The sequence below is a fragment of the Microtus pennsylvanicus genome, chromosome 1, assembly GCF_037038515.1.
Source record: "Microtus pennsylvanicus isolate mMicPen1 chromosome 1, mMicPen1.hap1, whole genome shotgun sequence".
NCBI lineage: Eukaryota > Metazoa > Chordata > Mammalia > Rodentia > Cricetidae > Microtus > Microtus pennsylvanicus.
Window position 1 is genome coordinate 155,795,580 of NC_134579.1, and position 16,247 is coordinate 155,811,826.

At 41.5% G+C, this 16,247-nt stretch overlaps 1 protein-coding gene across 1 annotated transcript in view; it reads left to right on the forward strand.

Annotated features, from left to right (window-relative positions):
* LOC142832736 (uncharacterized) overlaps positions 1 to 16,247 on the forward strand; it is a 32,810-nt gene that overhangs the window by 388 nt on the left and 16,175 nt on the right. Inside the window, 1 exon segment of the mRNA XM_075943470.1 lies at positions 1,775 to 1,860. The gene's annotated coding sequence lies outside the window, so the exon portion shown is untranslated.

Consider the following 16,247-nt stretch of genomic DNA (forward strand, 5'->3'; position numbering starts at 1 on the left):
TATTATTATAAGTTTCCTCTAGTAGAATATTTGCAAACGCGATTCGCGTTGTTATGGTGGAAAGGACAAAGCTCTTAAAATTGAATATATATATTTTGGATTTTCGAGACGAAAATATTTTTTTTCAAGCTCCACAGGTCTGGTTGTAAACATTAACATTGAAAAACAAACTTTTTATTGTTAATTTTTCATCTGAGGCTATGTACTCTAATGTAACCACAGTATTCTGAAAAGTGTCTTTGCCAGGCCCGGTGGCACGGGCCTTGTGTATCAGCACTCAAGAGGCAGAGAGAGGCAAATCTCAATAAGCTTGAGACCAGCCTGGTGTACGTAGTGAGTTCCAGGACACGCATAGCTACATGGTGAGACCCTCTCAAAAGAACAAAATTGAAAAAAGAAAAAGAAAAGAAAGAAAGGAAAGAAAAGAAAAGAAAAAGAAATGTATATTCTCGACCTGAATTGGTAGTGTTGCATCTTGGAGTCTGGGAAGCACAGAATGCTGTTTGAGGGTGTCAGTATTCTCACAGTTAAAAAAGGCATTATAAACCAGGAGGTGGTGGCACACACTTTTGGCAGGTTAGTTCAGTGCCAGTTTGGTCTACAGAGCAAGTTTCTGGACAACTAGGGCTACAGAGAAAAACCCTGTCTTGAAAAAAAACAAAAACAAAACACACACACACACACACATGAAAAAAAAAGGAAGGGAGGAAGGAAAGGATGTTATTGAATAATTATCATTCATCTACCTCAGAAAAATGTCTAGCCGGGTGGTGGTGGCGCACACCTTTAGTCCCAGCACTTGGGAGGCAGAGGCAGGCGGATCTCTGAGTTCGAGGCCAGCCAGGTCTAGAAGAGCTAGTTCCAGGACAGGAACCAAAACCTACGGAGAAAGCCTGTCTCGAAAATAAAATAAAAAAAAATGTCTAGAATAGTCTTCTGTCTCCTTGGTTCAAGAAAAGCACTCTGCCCATATACATGTGACTGACTAAACTGTTGGTTTTTCTTTCTTTCTTGTTTGTTTGTTTTGGTTCTTGTGTTTGCTTTGTTTGAGACCTGAACTCACAGGGTAAGACCAAAAATTCACCTGTAGTACTAGTTGAACACGAACTTAGAGAGTTCCACCCACCTCTGCCTGCTGAGAGCTAGGATTAAAGGTGTGCCCCTACACAACCATTCAAACTCTTGTTTTTTACTTTGTGGTCTTTAGACAGCCAGTGTTGAGACTGGACTTTTCCCAGCAGGAGGAGCAATGCCAGAAGCCTGCTGAGAGGGCGTTTTATTGGTACTGGATCCCACAGAATTACAGAGGTCTGGTTTCTCTGGTAGAGAATAGTTAGCTTGTAGTCTCCCCTGTTCCTTGGGGTTTCTAAACAAACCAATCTGCAAGTGTGTGAGCTTTGTGTGAATGAGTCTCACATCCCACAGAATAAAGAGGAATCCTCAGAGGGGAAAAAAAACATTTCAAGGAATGTTCCTTCTTCTTTGTATGTTTCCCTTTGGGAGGTGTGAGGCTTCCATCACCCTGGGTCTGTGGTGAATTCATAATGTCACAGAACCTCATCCCAATCATTTGGTTTCATTTCTACCATTGATTTCTGACTGAGCTGTGACTGGAAGGGGCATTCAAGTTTCCAGTACTAAATGTTTCCAGTACTCTGACATTGCAGGACACTTGGACTCATTTGTAGAATCCTCTCTTCATCCTTCGCCTACTGAGCACAGTACTGTTTTGGGAATCCAGATGCTTTCTGAACAATCTCTTTCTTAATTACAGGACATGCTGATCACCCAGACCTGCTCACCTCTGCAGCAGAACAAGGAGACCTGGAAGGAGAGAGGAGACCGTAGCTAAGGATCCAGGTATGGTGGAGGCATTGGTGAAAGAGTGGTAAGGGGTTCATGTGGAAATGGGACATGAGATCAGTTTTGTCACATTTTCTTTCACTAGAAAGAATTTGGGAGACTTGCTCTGAGGAAAATCTCCTCACAATTATCCTATTACAGTTTGAGAAGAGGTTCTGAGGAAGAATTGACACTAGGAGGCAAATGAAATTGTATTTCGCTATACATTGAGTGTTCCTGTCATTCCCTTCATAGCATGCCATCATTAATTGGTCTTCATGTATGATTTTAATAAATTATAAAATGGTGAAAGAAATGCTTTATTGTGTTCAGAAAATTTGAGCCTTGGTATTCTAGCCACATTCTCTGCCTTTTAGTGTTTTTTCTCCGTTCCTGAAAATAATGCCAACTGAGTTTGATAAGAATGAGAGTAAGTGGTGGCCCAGGCCTTTTAATCTCAGCACTCAAGAGGCAGAGGCGGGTGGATCTCAGTGAGTTCCAGGACAGCAAAGACTATACAGAGAAACCCTGTATTGAAAAATCAAGAAAAAAAAATGGAGCTATGTTGGCCAGGCTTGGTGGTGCACGCCTTTAATCCCAGCACTCAGAAGGCAGAGGCAGGCAGATCTCTGAGTTTCAGGCCACTCTGGTCTACAAAGCAAGTTCTTTGTCAGCCAGAGCTACACAGAAAAACTCAGTCTCTATTAACTTAAAAAAAAAACAATGAAAGTATATTTATAGACTGTTATATCCATCTACTGTTACCCATGGATATCTCCTGTCGTCTGTGCTCATGGCAATACTAGGTGCTTTCCACTGCTGTAAATGTCATATACCATAGAGATCACTTCTAAGTTTGATCCTCCTAGTATTTTCTGGCTCTCTACTGTTTCTTGGTACTTTCAGGATTACTTTCTGTAAACTATGTAATAGGATTGTGAAATATATTTTGTCTGTGTTCTGACAAATGAAGCTTGCCTGGAGTTCAAAGAGTGGAGTTAGCTGCTAGTTAACTATAGGCAGTTCTCGCACACTTAAGTGCTATTTAATCTTAGTACTTAAGACAAGCCAGACTGACCTTGGTGGTGCACGCCTTTAATCCCAACGCTAAGGAGGCTGAGAAAGATGTGTAAGGTGGGTGGAGACAGGGTCTCTGAGTGTTCATTCATAGAGGTAAGAAATTAATGGCTGTTGTTTTGCTTCTCTGATCATTCAGCTTTTACCCTAATATCTGACTTTAGGTTTTTATTAATAAGAATTACATCAGTATTGTGATAGGAATTTCTTGCTGTCTTAGTGTTTTAAAAGAACGAATGGCAATGTGCCAGTTTTCACCGGTTTTCTGTTGTGCATGTCTACATCTAGGTTTTCTTATATGTACCCATGTTGATAAGGACTTTTTTAATTATTATTTTTTTAACTGAGCTCTACATTTTTCTCTGCTCCCCTCTCTGCCACTCCCCTACCCCTTCAACCCTCCCCCCCAAGGTCCCCATGCTCCCAATTTATTCAGGAGATCTGGTCTTTTCCTACTTTTTACTTCCTATGTAGATTAGATCTATGTAAGTCTCTCTTTGTGTCCACATTGTTGTCTTAGTTCTCTGGGATTGTGGTTTGTAGGCCTGTTTTTTTTTTTTGCTTTATGTTTAATAACCACTTATGAGTAAGTACATATGATTATTGTCTTTCTATGTCTGGGTTACCTTACTCAAAATAATGTTTTTCTAGCTCCATCCGTTTTCTTGCAAAATTGAAGCTGTCGCTATTTTTTTCTGCTATGTAGTACTTCATTGTGTAAATGTAGCACATTTCCCTCATCCATTCTTCAGTCGAGGGGCATTTAGGTTGTTTCCAGGTTCTGGCTATGACAAACAAAGCTGCTATGAACATAGTTGAGTACATGTCCTCGTGGCACGATTGAGCATCTTTGGATATATACCTAAAAGTAGTATTACTGGGTCTTGAGGAAGGTTGTTTCCTAATTTTCTGAGAAATAACCACACTGACATCCAAAGGGGCTGTACCAGCTTGCATTCCCACCAGCAATGCAGAAGTGTTCCCTTTTCCCCACAGCTTCTCCAGCATAAGTTGTCATCAGTATTTTTGATCTTGGCCATTCTTACAGGTGTAAGATGGAATCTCAGAGTTGTTTTGATTTGCATTTCTCTGATGACTAAGGATGTTGAACATTTCCTTAAGTGTCTTTCAGCCATTTTAGATTCCTCTGTTGAGAGTTCTCTGTTTAGGTCTATATTCCATTTTTTTTTATTGGATTATGTGTTCTTTTGTTGACCAATTTCTTGAGTTCTTTGTATATTTGGAGATCAGGCCTCTGTCTGATCTGTGGGGTTAGTGAAGATCTTTTCCCATTCTGTAGGCTGTCGTCTTGTTTTTTGACCGTGTCCTTTGCTTTACAGAAGCTTTTCAGTTTCAGGAGGTCCCATTTATTAATTGTTTCTCTCAGTGTCTATGCTGCTGGGGTTATATTTAGGAAGTGGTCTCCTGTGCGAATGCGTGCAAGTGTACTTTCCACTTTCTCTTTTTTTTTCATCTTTTTCTTTTTTTTCGAGACAGGGTTTCACTGTAGTTTTGGAGCCTGTCCTTGAAATAGCTCTTGTAGACCAGGCTGGCCTCGAACTCCCAGAGATCTGCCTGCCTCTGCCTCCCTAGTGCTGGGATTAAAGGCGTGCACCACAGTCGCCTGGCTTGTCTTTGCTGGGATTTTGATAGGCATTCTATAGATAGCTTTTGGTAAGATTGTCATTTTTACAGACCAGGCTGGCCTCGAACTCACAGAGATCCGCCTGCCTCTGCCTCCCAAGTGCTGGGATTAAAGGTGTGCACCACCACAGCCTGTAGCTCCCTACTACAGCTTTCCATATGAAGTTGAGTACTGTTCTTTCGAGGTCTTTGAAGAATTTTGCTGGGATTTTTTTTTTTTTTTTTTGGTTTTTTGAGACAGGGTTTCTCTGTCCTGGAACTAGCTCCGTAGACCAGGCTGGTCTCGAACTCACAGAGATCCGCCTGCCTCTGCCTCCCGAGTGCCGGGATTAAAGGCGTGCGCCACCATCTCCCAGCTTGTCTTTGCTGGGATTTTGATAGGCATTCTATAGATAGCTTTTGGTAAGATTGTCATTTTTACTCTGTTAATTCTGCCTACCCAAGAGCATGGGAGATCTTTCTACTTTCTCGTGTCTTCTTCAGTTTCTTTCTTCAAAGATTTAAAGTCCTTGTCATACAAGTCTTCCACTTGTTTGGTTAGAGTTACTCCGAAATATTTTTTTGTTATTTGTGGCTATTGTGAAGGGTGTTGATTCTCTGATTTCTTCCCCAGCCCTCTTATCATCTGTGTACAGGAGGGCTACTGATTTTTCTGAGTTAATCTTGTATCCTGCTACATTACTGAAAGTGTTTATGCATTGTAGAAGTTCCTTGGTAGAATTTTTGGGATTGCTTATGTAAACTATTATATCATCAGTGAAAGTTTGACTACTTTTCCAGTTTGTATCCTCTTGATCTCCTTTTGGTGTCTTATTGCTCTAGCTAGGACCTCAAGAACTATATTGAACAGATATGGAGAGAGTGGACAGCCTTGTCTTGTTCCTGATTTCAGTGGAATCGCTGGGAATTTCCGTTTGGTTTGATGTTTGCTGTTGGCTTGCTGTATGTTGCCTTTAATATATTTAGGTATGTTCCTTGTATCCCTGCTCTCTCCAAGAACTTTATCATGAAGGGGTGTTGTATTGTGTCAGAAGCTTTTTCGGCATCTAATGAGATGATCGTGTGGTTTTTATTTTTCAGCTTGTTTATATTGTGGATTGTGTTGACAGATATTTGTATGCTGAGCCATCCTTGCATCTCTGGGATGAGGCCGACTTGGTCATAGTGGATGATGGTTCTTCTGTGTTCTTGGATTTGATTTGCCAGTATTTTATTTTGTATTTTTGCATCAATGTTCATGAGCGAGATTGGTCTCTTTCTCAGTCATGTCTTTGTGTGGTTTGGGTATCAGGGCAATTGTAGCAAAAGAGTTTGGCAATTTTCGATAAGAAGTTTCTAACTAAAAAAACCATATTATTGTTTGCTAATACTCTCTATTTTGTATTTTGATTTTTTCGTACCTACTTTACATATGGTCTTCGAAAGAAAAAAATTCTTTCTTTAGTATGTTGTATTATTAGATATTAAATAAAATTTTGGTATAAAATCTGTTTTGAGTCAGCTAGTAGATAAAATTTTGGTCGGATATCTATGCTTTGGACTGGGTGGTGGGGCAAGCTTTTAATCCCACCACTCGGGAGGCAGAGGTAGACCTGGTCCACAGAATGAGTTATAGTACAGACTCCAAAGCTACACAGAGAAACCTGTCTCGAAAAACCTAAAAAAGAAAATACATGTTTTAAATTCAGTTCTCATTAATCTTTTTTTTATGATATAATCTGTTTACCTCTTTTGCTTAGGGCATATTTACATTTATATTTCAAGAAATTTTCAAGAAAATTTTATTTTTATATTCATATTTCAAGAAATTACTGAAAGAAATGCATTTGTTATTGTTCAGGAACTTGACTGTAAACTGACTAGGAAGAATTGGCATCTCTGTATACTAAATTTACCTTATCTTATGACCTTCAATGTAGAGGTTTCAGTATATACATATTGGCTGTTTCAGCTGCTGTTGAACATGGTTTATTGAATTCATTTGCTTATTTATTGATTGTGTTATCATTTGCTTCTTTTGTATTTTTTGATAGATTCTGGCTTTTTATTCATTGTAATATAAAGGGATAGCTAATAAATTCATCTGCTGTGTAGACTGTCTCTTTATGATTTTTTTGTTGTTGTTGTTGGGGTTTCAAGATAGGAATTTTCTGTGTAACAGCCCTAGCAGTCCTGAAACTGACACTTTAGACCAGCCTTGCCTCAAACTCACAGAGATCTGCATGTCTCTGCCTCCTGAGTGGTGGGATTAAAGGCGTGCACCACCACTGCCCACCTAGATATTTTTTCTTAAAGATTTCTTTATTATGTATACATACACCAGAAGGGGGGGCATCAAATGCTATTATAGATGGTTATCATGAAAGTCTTTAATTCATTATGTGTAGGAGAGATTTGAACCCAGTTCATGTTTTCATATGCAGATAGATATTTTTCCCAATACCTCTGTTTGGAGGCTGTTTAGTCTGCAGCAGACCTCTGTGGTCTTTTGATGACATTGACAGGGTCATTGCTTTTGGGCAGGATCTGGATCTGCTGCTGTAGTACACCGAGCTGTTTGTCTTCCTCTCCCATGATGCTATTGGTTGGCTCTGCAGTGTCATCTGGAATTACACTGGATTATCTCAGACATGTATCATTTTCCTCAGGCTTCTCTGTACCTAGGGAATCTGTGCATCAATATGGTTTCTAGGTTTCTCTTTATGATTTATTTCTGAAGTATCTTGTGGGAAGGTTAAATGTCTTGATATTTGAACTGATCATATATCCACTTCCAGAAATACTGTAAATTTCAGAATTGTGTCCCATTTCATCTGTATAAATCATCTTTCCATGTTCTATTAGCATTTTCACTTCCTTCAGTGAGTCCAAGTTTTTATTGCAAAGTACTTTTATCTGCTTGATTAGTTCAAGGAATTTTTATTGTTTTCTTTCTCTCTCTCTTTGCTGATTTTTAGTTACTATTCATTTATTTAGATTCATGTATTTAGTGCATACTATGTTTTGCTTGAGGGTATGACTGTATATCATGTGTGAAATTACCTGGCACAAGTGAGAAGGAACCAGAAAACAGGCAATAAACCTGCTTAGGAGTTTATTATCTGGGGAATTGGTGTGCAGAGAGAGGGAGGAAGATGGAGCTTCCAGCCTTTAAAACCTGCCTAGCACATGCATACAGGGGTTTGACATGGCTATGTCATACACAGATGATGGGGCCCATGCATGCACGCAAGATCTTGGCTGAGTCTTATGTGGAAGTAACCATGCATGTGCTGCATGTGGGTCACAGGAGACCCTTTAACTTCTGCCTGAGGGCTTGTGTGCACATGCATGGCTCCAGAATCCACAAGTGAAGCCTTATTGTGGCTGAATAATTACATTCCACCCTTGTTTTTATTATAAAATATTGGGAGTTTGGGGGTCTTTAATGGGTGGGAATGGGGCATCGTAAGGTCTCTTGTGACTGCTTCTTGCTGATTTTGTGGGTGTCATTAAACCTTTGGAGAATGCTTTTTGCTGATTTCATGGGTGTCAGGGAGTTCAGATGCTTAACCACATACATGCTAGGGTGGCTTATTACTCTTGTGTTTTTCCAGGCTCTGTGGAACTGGCTGACTAACAGATTGAACCTTGCAAGATGCTTGAAAGGCAGAAAATTATGTCTGGAAAAAATGTTAGATTCTGGTTATTAAGGCTGGGGGTCGAGTCCCAAGATGAAAGATAGAAAGTTTTTTTTTGGGGGGGGGAGAGTGGGTGGAGGAGGGAATTTCACAGGGGTTCCTGAGACCAGGAATGATAAAGGAAGAATGAAATGATACTTATTCTGGGTGAGTCTGGTTCATTTAGGTAGGTCTAGTTGACTTTCTGGAGCTTATAAGAAAAATGTTTGAGAAGAAATAGATTTTAGACATTATTATAAGTTTATGATTGTGATGATGTAGTGCTGGAATAGAAGACAGTGGAGAGAAGGGAGGAAAAGAAGGGGGAATTATTGGAAAGGGGAATTATGAGACCTCTTAATGTTTTACCTGAAGTAAATCTTAAGGCAATTGTTTTCCTTTAGCTTTATGGTGTTACCTTAACATCTAGGAGAAATTGTTGCAATCAGTGATAAATCTGTTATGTTAAAGTCTGTTTTGTGAGTTTTTGAGTTTGGGGCTGTAAACTTGTTATTTTTTCTTACCACCTGGGCTTTTGACAGTCCTTGTACTTCCAGCACTATGCTTAATGATGTTATCTGTAATAACAGCTGAGTGGTTAACTGGAGATTTAAGCATGACGTTGCAGATATGGAGAAGTTGGTAAAACATATAGGAGGAAGAGGGAGAGTATATGGAGTTTTTGGCACAGGAGAGTTGAGTATGGTGATGAGACTTTTATTTTTTTGGAACTGGAGAAAGAGTGGCTGATCTTGGTGCCCTCTGGAACTTAAGGGAGTAGGGTCCTGTTTGAGTTGCCATATATGAGGGAGTATCTTGAGCTGGAAGAGTAAAAGGTTTAAGGTGGGACAGGTGGATCTAATGAGGAAGTCCCTCGAGCTTGGCAGTTGTGGGAATTACAAGAATTACTTTAGTGGGGCCCTGCCATTTAGGGGAAAAGGGTGAGGGGCATTGGTCTGGTGTAGAGAGTAGTATCTGATCCCCTATTTTAATTGGCGGTGGGCATGAATTAGCACATGGTTGAGCTAAGGAGTAGTCGGTAGAATCCCATAATAGGGAGCGAAGATGGTGATCAGGAAGAGGAGAAGTTTTAGTTCAGAGGCCAGGGTTTAAAACAGTTCAAAGGGCAAGATGAAAAGGGGCCTTTTGGGGAGAGCCCTAAGCCTAAGAAGGGCCAGAGGCAAAAGTTTTACCCAGTTGAGGTGAAGCTTGTGTGACATTTTAACAAGAACAATATTTAAGAAATGGTTAGTTTGTTCTACCTTCCCTGAATACTGAGGGTGGTATGTTGTATGAAAATGGCAGGAAATGTTAGGAGCCTTAGACCAAGTTTGAGAAATCTGGGATGTAAACTCTGGGCCATTACTCGACTGAAGAGAGGTTGGGATTCCAAACCGGGAGATGATTTCTTGAAGAACATCTGAAAATATTTGGCTCCTCTTAGTGGTGGGAAACACTTGAATCCACCCAGAAATGGTGTCCACCAAAAAAGAAGATATTTAACTCATCTGACCTTGGCTATATGAGTCAAATCCAGCTGCCACTCAGTTCCTGGAAGGGAGGCCCTGGCCTGGTGGGTGGAAAAAGGGAAGCTATAAAATTTGGTGTTGGGATCTGACTTTTGCCAGATTTTACAAGAGGCAGTGATAGCTTTTAAGAACTCTAGGTCCTCAGAAGTGGGTTGCAGGGGAGCCTTGACAAAATGAAGCAGAGCTTTGCTATTAGGATGAAAGAGCTTATGTAGGTAGGACAGAATTTGTCAGGTGTCAAAGGATGTCTGTGAGAATGTGAGTTGTACTGTATGAACCCCCTGAGGTGACTGAGGTGGGTTTGGGCTCTGGAATGCTGCTGTTCTAGTTGCTTGGTCAGCCCAGTTATTTCCCTTGTAAATAATGGAACTGGTGGTCTGATGAGACCGACAGTGAATAATTTCTATAGCTTTGGGGAGGTGGAAGGCTTTTAACAGGTCTATAATATAACCTGAGTTAGTTATGGATCTTTCTTTTGTTGTAAGAAGCCCGCGCTCCTTCCAGATAGCTGCATGGGACAGGAGGATATGAGAGGCATATTGGAGTCTGTGTAAACATTTAAAGATTGTCCCTTTAGTAACCGGAAGGCATGGGTAAGGGCTGTTAACTCAGCCCGCTGATTAGTGATATGGGCAGGGAGTGCCTGTGCCTCCACTACTCCAGTATCTGACACCATGGCATAGCCTGCTCTGTGGGTCGCTTCACATAAAAAAGAGCTGCTATCTGTGTACCAGGTATAAGTGTCCTGGGACAGTTTGCCCTTCTGTATATATGAGGGATGGGTTAATATATATCATCTAAGGTTTCTATACAGGAATGATCTGGGAAATAATTAATGTTAGGTTGAGGTAGCCTATTTGAGATATTAAGGGGTGGGCAGCATTGGAAAGTGAGTGTGGCACTTTCTACTAGTGTGGTCGGGTCAAAGGAGCCCAGGCAGCTTCACTTGTCCGTCGCCAGACCTAGAAGGTCAATTTGGGAATTTTCTGGGTATGATGTCTCCATGCCACTGTTTGCACAAGGAAAATCGACTGTCCAATGTCCTTCCCTATGACATTTGGACAAGGTCTCATGGGACCAAGATGAGGATTAGGGCATGCTTGGGCTCAGTGACCAGTTCTACCACCATTTAAACATGGGCCTGGCAGTTCTTGAGCCCCAGGGGATAGGGAGCAGCACAGACAGCAAGGATCAGGTGGTCTGTCCCCTCTGCTGGTTGGAGGGCTGTGGTTAGCATGTGACAATGATTGTAGACTGTCGCTCCTCACGTGGTACACCTTAAAAGCCAACTCTTAAGACTTCTGCCCGCATGGCCAAGGGGCATTTCTCCAAACATCTAAGTTTAGCCTTAATGTCAGGGTAGCACAGAGAAAAAAAAAGGAGTCATGAGTAACTGCCTTCAGTGGTTTCTGGATCTAAGTTACTATATTGTAACAGGGCTTTAGTGAGGCAGACAGATTTTCCTTCATATCTTGAATGACCTCTGAGAGCTTATTATAGTTTACTGGCGTGAGTGCAGCTTTGCAGAAACCTGCCTGGAGGCAAGTCAAAAACAAGTCCCTAGCTAAAATTCCACCTGGGGTGTTATAGTCCCAGTGAGATTCCTGCTCCAGGACTGCCTCTGATCCTAGAAGGTGTGTTTCATGCCTGTGGTGAATCTGCTCCCAAACTGGCCTGTGCTCTTTGGGAAGTAGGTTATTAGGTAGGATCATATTGATATCATGAAAGGTGAGATCATAAGACTGAGTAATATATTGAAATTGCTCAATGAAGTGCTAGAATTAGACACATAGGACCCCAGGTTTTGTTCTATGTGGAAGAGTTCTGAGAGGGCGAAGGGAACATGAATCTTAATTAATCCACCTACACCAGTCACCTCTCACAATCTGAGAACTGCAGCCAACTTGGCTTGGTCAATGCTGGGTTCCATAGCAGCATGTGAACGTGTGAGAGTAGGGATAAATGTGGTTACCAGAGCTGGACAGCTGCTACGGCCAGGCACTGCAGAGGAAGAATGATCCAGCGAGGCTGATGGAGTATTTAGTGGGGGAAGAGAGCGAGAGCTGAAGAGCAAGCAAGCCTAGGGAGATTGCATGGCGGTGGGAAGTAAAGGAGCAGAAGTATGTCTGCTGAGGTGTGGATTCCTTAGCGAGGTCCAGAGCAGTGGCTGAAGGAATGAGGATAGTAGCTGGAGGGATGACAGTAGGAGCTAAAGGAACAGGGGTAGGGACTGAAGGAACGGCTATAGCTGTTTGTTGGCTGGGTCCAGACCAGAAGTGGAGGGTTCTTTCAGTTTAGATGGCATAGCCAGGAACATGTGAGCAGGCAAACAACTTGCAAGGACAGAGGGCTTAAGCTGAGGGCTTACCTAGTAAAATGCTTGGATATAAGGAAACTCCTTCCTTTTGTCTGTGTCCTGACAGTAGTTAGAAAGCTCCCATAAAATATCAGGATCAAAGGTGGTGGTAGGTGGCCACTTTAGATTGTTATCTAAATTGTAACGAGGCCATTTTTTTGAACAAAGTTGGAAAAGTGTGGGAATCTGTAAGTAGGGCATTAAAGCCTGGGGGGTTCAGGGCCTATCAAAGGCATCCCAGGGGGGAGGCTGGATTGATGGGCTTGGATGGCTTGCTACCCATAGCTGAAACTGAAAACCCTTGAAAAATGGTGACACCACAAGGCCTACAGTGAGGCAGGGTGTTTGTCACATGAACACTGCAGGACCCACGGGTGAGCGTCCTCTTTCCCGAGTGGAGTGCCATAGCATGACTGCATCTGGTTGCGGTGACTCGGAAGCTAGAGGGGCCAGTGGCCATTTTGAGCAGCATTTAACATCGATGGGAGAAAAAGTAAAGAAAAAGAAAAAAGAAAGAAGAATCTGACGTACCCTGGGCCTTCAGTCATGGGAGGACCAGCCCTGGGCCACCAAAACACAATTTTAGCTAAGGGAAGCAATACAGAGATGAATGTCATCGAAGGACTCAATCGTAGCCTTAAAGACCATGATTGGGGCCTTTTCTCCCCCTCCACCACCCCCTTTCCCCGTTTCTAGGAACACCAGAAGATTGCCAGGAGCTCAAAGGTCAATTCCTTGGGTTTGGAGATACAGTTAAGCTGACCAGATGGGGGAAACTAACCAACTGAAGCTGGTACTGTGCAGAGAAATTGTGTTAAGGCATATGGAACATGTGGTTGTTATGGAAAAAAATACCCAGTTCTGGATCTCCCCTGGGAGAGGGGTTTGGGGCGCAAGAGCCTCCGAGTCTCACAGCACCAGTGAAATTACCTGGTGTGATTGAGAAGGAACTACAAAACAGGCATCAAACTTGCTTAGACATTTATGGGGGGGGGTCTTGTACAGGCCTGGGGAATCAGTGTGCAGAGAGAGGAAGACGGAGGCTTTTAAAGCCTGCCTAGCACGTGCCCACAGGGGTTGATGTGGCTATGTCATACGCAGATTACAGAGCTCTTGCATGTGCGCAAGGGTTTAGCTGAGACATACATGTATGCAACCACACATGTGCGCATGTGGATCATGCGGGGCCCTTTAACATTCAGGCACTTCTGCCTGCAGGCTTGTCTGCACGTGCATGGCTTTAAAACTTGGAAGTGCAGCCTTGTTTGTGCCTGAATAATTACAATATCCATCCTAGAATTGCAGTTATTGACACAAGTGAGCCAGTTGTGGGGTCTGGGAGTAGAAACTGTGTCTCTGCAAGACCAACATGCTCTCATAACCATTGAGCCATCTCTTTGGGAACCTATTAACTTTACTTATGTGAGTAGCAATACTAGAAAATATTATAAATTGTTTTTTTCTAAATGATCTATAAATTTGGTTTTACACATGTATTATTTTTAATAACCTTTTTCTTTCATTGTTGTATGTTTGTGTAAAAAAATACCTACTCAGTGTGTATGTTTTCAGGAATGAACATTTGGTATTGGATAACCATATGGTGCACTCTTCTCTATTTCTCCAGTTCTCAGAATTCTTTAGTGTTTGACTAGGGTTGAGGCCTAGTGAGCTTTCTTCCGTCCATGCTAGCATGTCTTTTGATATTGTCCTTATTCTGCTCATGATTAGGCAGCCATGTTTGTGCATGTAGCTTCTCTGACATTTCTAGGAAACACAACATCACAGCAAATGTCTTATTCTTCTGGCTCTTATAATCTTCTTGCCCCACTTTCTCAGTGATTTCTGAGCTTGAAGTTGTTTCTTGTCTGTTAGTGGTGATTGAGCATCACAAGTCTGCATTTTGACTGATTGTTTTCTATAATAATTTCCATGAATTCCAAAGGAACTTCCCTTGATGAGGAATGAGAGCTACAATAATCTGTGGGAGTAAGGAAAATATTTATGCAGTTAGGGATTATGCAGTTTTAGTAAAGTAGTGCTTGTAGGTTCTCCTTGACGATCCCTGACTTCAGTAACCCTAGGGAAACTAGCTAAGTTTCTAGTGCCAGGCATGATTTCCCTCTTGTTGAGAGGGTCTTAAATCCAATTTGAAGCTGTGCTTACCATCAAGGTTTGTGTGCTGCACTTGCAGCTTTAGGGTTATTGTTCAGTGCAGATCATTGTTGTGGTTCATAGATGTCATAGCTGGCTAGGACTGTTGGTTGGCTCCCCCTTTGAAAGGATGCTTGTTGCCTTCTGATACCATGCAAGCTAGTTCCCAGAGAGGAGGTTTAGGTTATAATCATCTTGAGTCCTCTGAGTTTTTTGTCCAAAGTACATGGTATCTTCAACAATAGGTGCTCAGCTACTTCTGGGAGGCAAACTTGGACAACAGCAGTAGCCTATAATTAATTAGTTGAGTATCTTGGACAGCAGTGACCAGCAACTAATGTGGAGTCCTGAAAATGTGAGCCTATTTTCAGGGTAATTAAAGGTCAGAGAGTTGGAATTTAGCTCTAATTTGTTCAAGGTTATTGTGCTTCCACCTTAAACAAAGGTTCCCTCCTAGGTGTAGATTGGAGAAGGAGAGGGAGGAGAGTGGAGACCTGAAAATGTGAGCCTGTTTCCACCAACCAGAGACCAGAGAGTTCTGTTCTCCCAAGGTTATTGTCTGTCCACAGGTGCGGGGAATCAGGCCTTGTACTTCAGGACGGGGAAGTAGCTCCGTTCTTGCCTCAAACAAAAGTCTAAGGAGCCTACTAAGTTCCAGTTCCCTTAAGGAGATAACTTTGGATCCCACCTAGGGAGTGGTTTCCCTATAGAATGTTTTGGTCTGGGCCAGGAGCAAGACTTGTTTTGTTCTAGCAGCAGAATGTTTGAATATGAATTTAGTTGCGACCTCCAATTAGCATGTTCATTTCCTTGTATCATGTTAATGCAGTCTTTTGTCCTATTCCTGCCTTTTAGGGTCAGGAGTGTTTTAAGTAATCGGAAATTAAATGCTGGTAAATTTCAGTACTCACTGGAATTCCCTCCTGATACTATGCTATATGTTTCTTCATTTTGTTATTTTCACTTTACTATGTTTCTAAATCCCCATGCTTCTACCTGGCATGAGGCATTTTTGTCAAGACTGGTCCTTGACAAACTTAAAAGCTTGTGTCCTGACTGATTTTGGTGGTTTTGTATGAAAATCTCTGTGAGGGGTATCACCAGATGTGGTTTTTGTTTTCATTCTAAATGTATCTGCATGCACGGACTTATATATTATAGGCATTTTTTTTTGGACAATGGATAATAGTATGACTCCTTATAATATTTTAGACATCCTTTCTGTTTTATTTTACCCTCCTTCATTGTTTATATATCTGTTCCTTTGCCATAATTAAATCCCTCCCCCATGTTTCCATTTCCCCCTTTAGATTACTTGTTCCCTCTTATTCCCAACTATTAATCCCCACACATCTTACAGTGCTTTCTTTTTACTGCATCACTCCAGGTTGTGTGTTTAAATGTGAAGATTTGAGCTAGGAACTTATGAGAGAGAATATGCAATGTTAGTCTATCAGTGTTACCTTATTCCATATGCTCTTATCTGCATCCATCCAATTACTTGCAAAGCTCATGATTTCAATTTTCTTTACAGCTGAATCATATTCCATATTTTCATTCTCCCTGTCTGTTGAAGGACATTCATTATAGGTTGTTTCCCTTTTGTAACTATTGTGAGTAGACTAGCAATGAGCATGGCTAGCAAGTATCTGGAGTAGGATGTCAAGTCCTTTGAGCATATGCCAAGGAGTGGACTATCTGAGTCATGTGCTAGATTCATTTAACTTGAGAATTTATTGATTTAATTGATTCCCAGAGCACCTAAATTATTTGTTCATTAGGATTTTATTCCCTATGCTTGCTTGCCCTTCCTTCCTTCCTTCCTTCCTTCCTTCCTTCCTTCCTTCCTTCTTTCTTTCTTTCTTTCTTTCTTTCTTTCTTTCTTTCTTTCTTTCTTTCTTTCTTTTTGATGCTCTTCCTGGTTGAATTATTCATAGTATTCCTCTTTTTTCTCTTGAGAATTAATGCTTTGCTGCCTTGCCTATG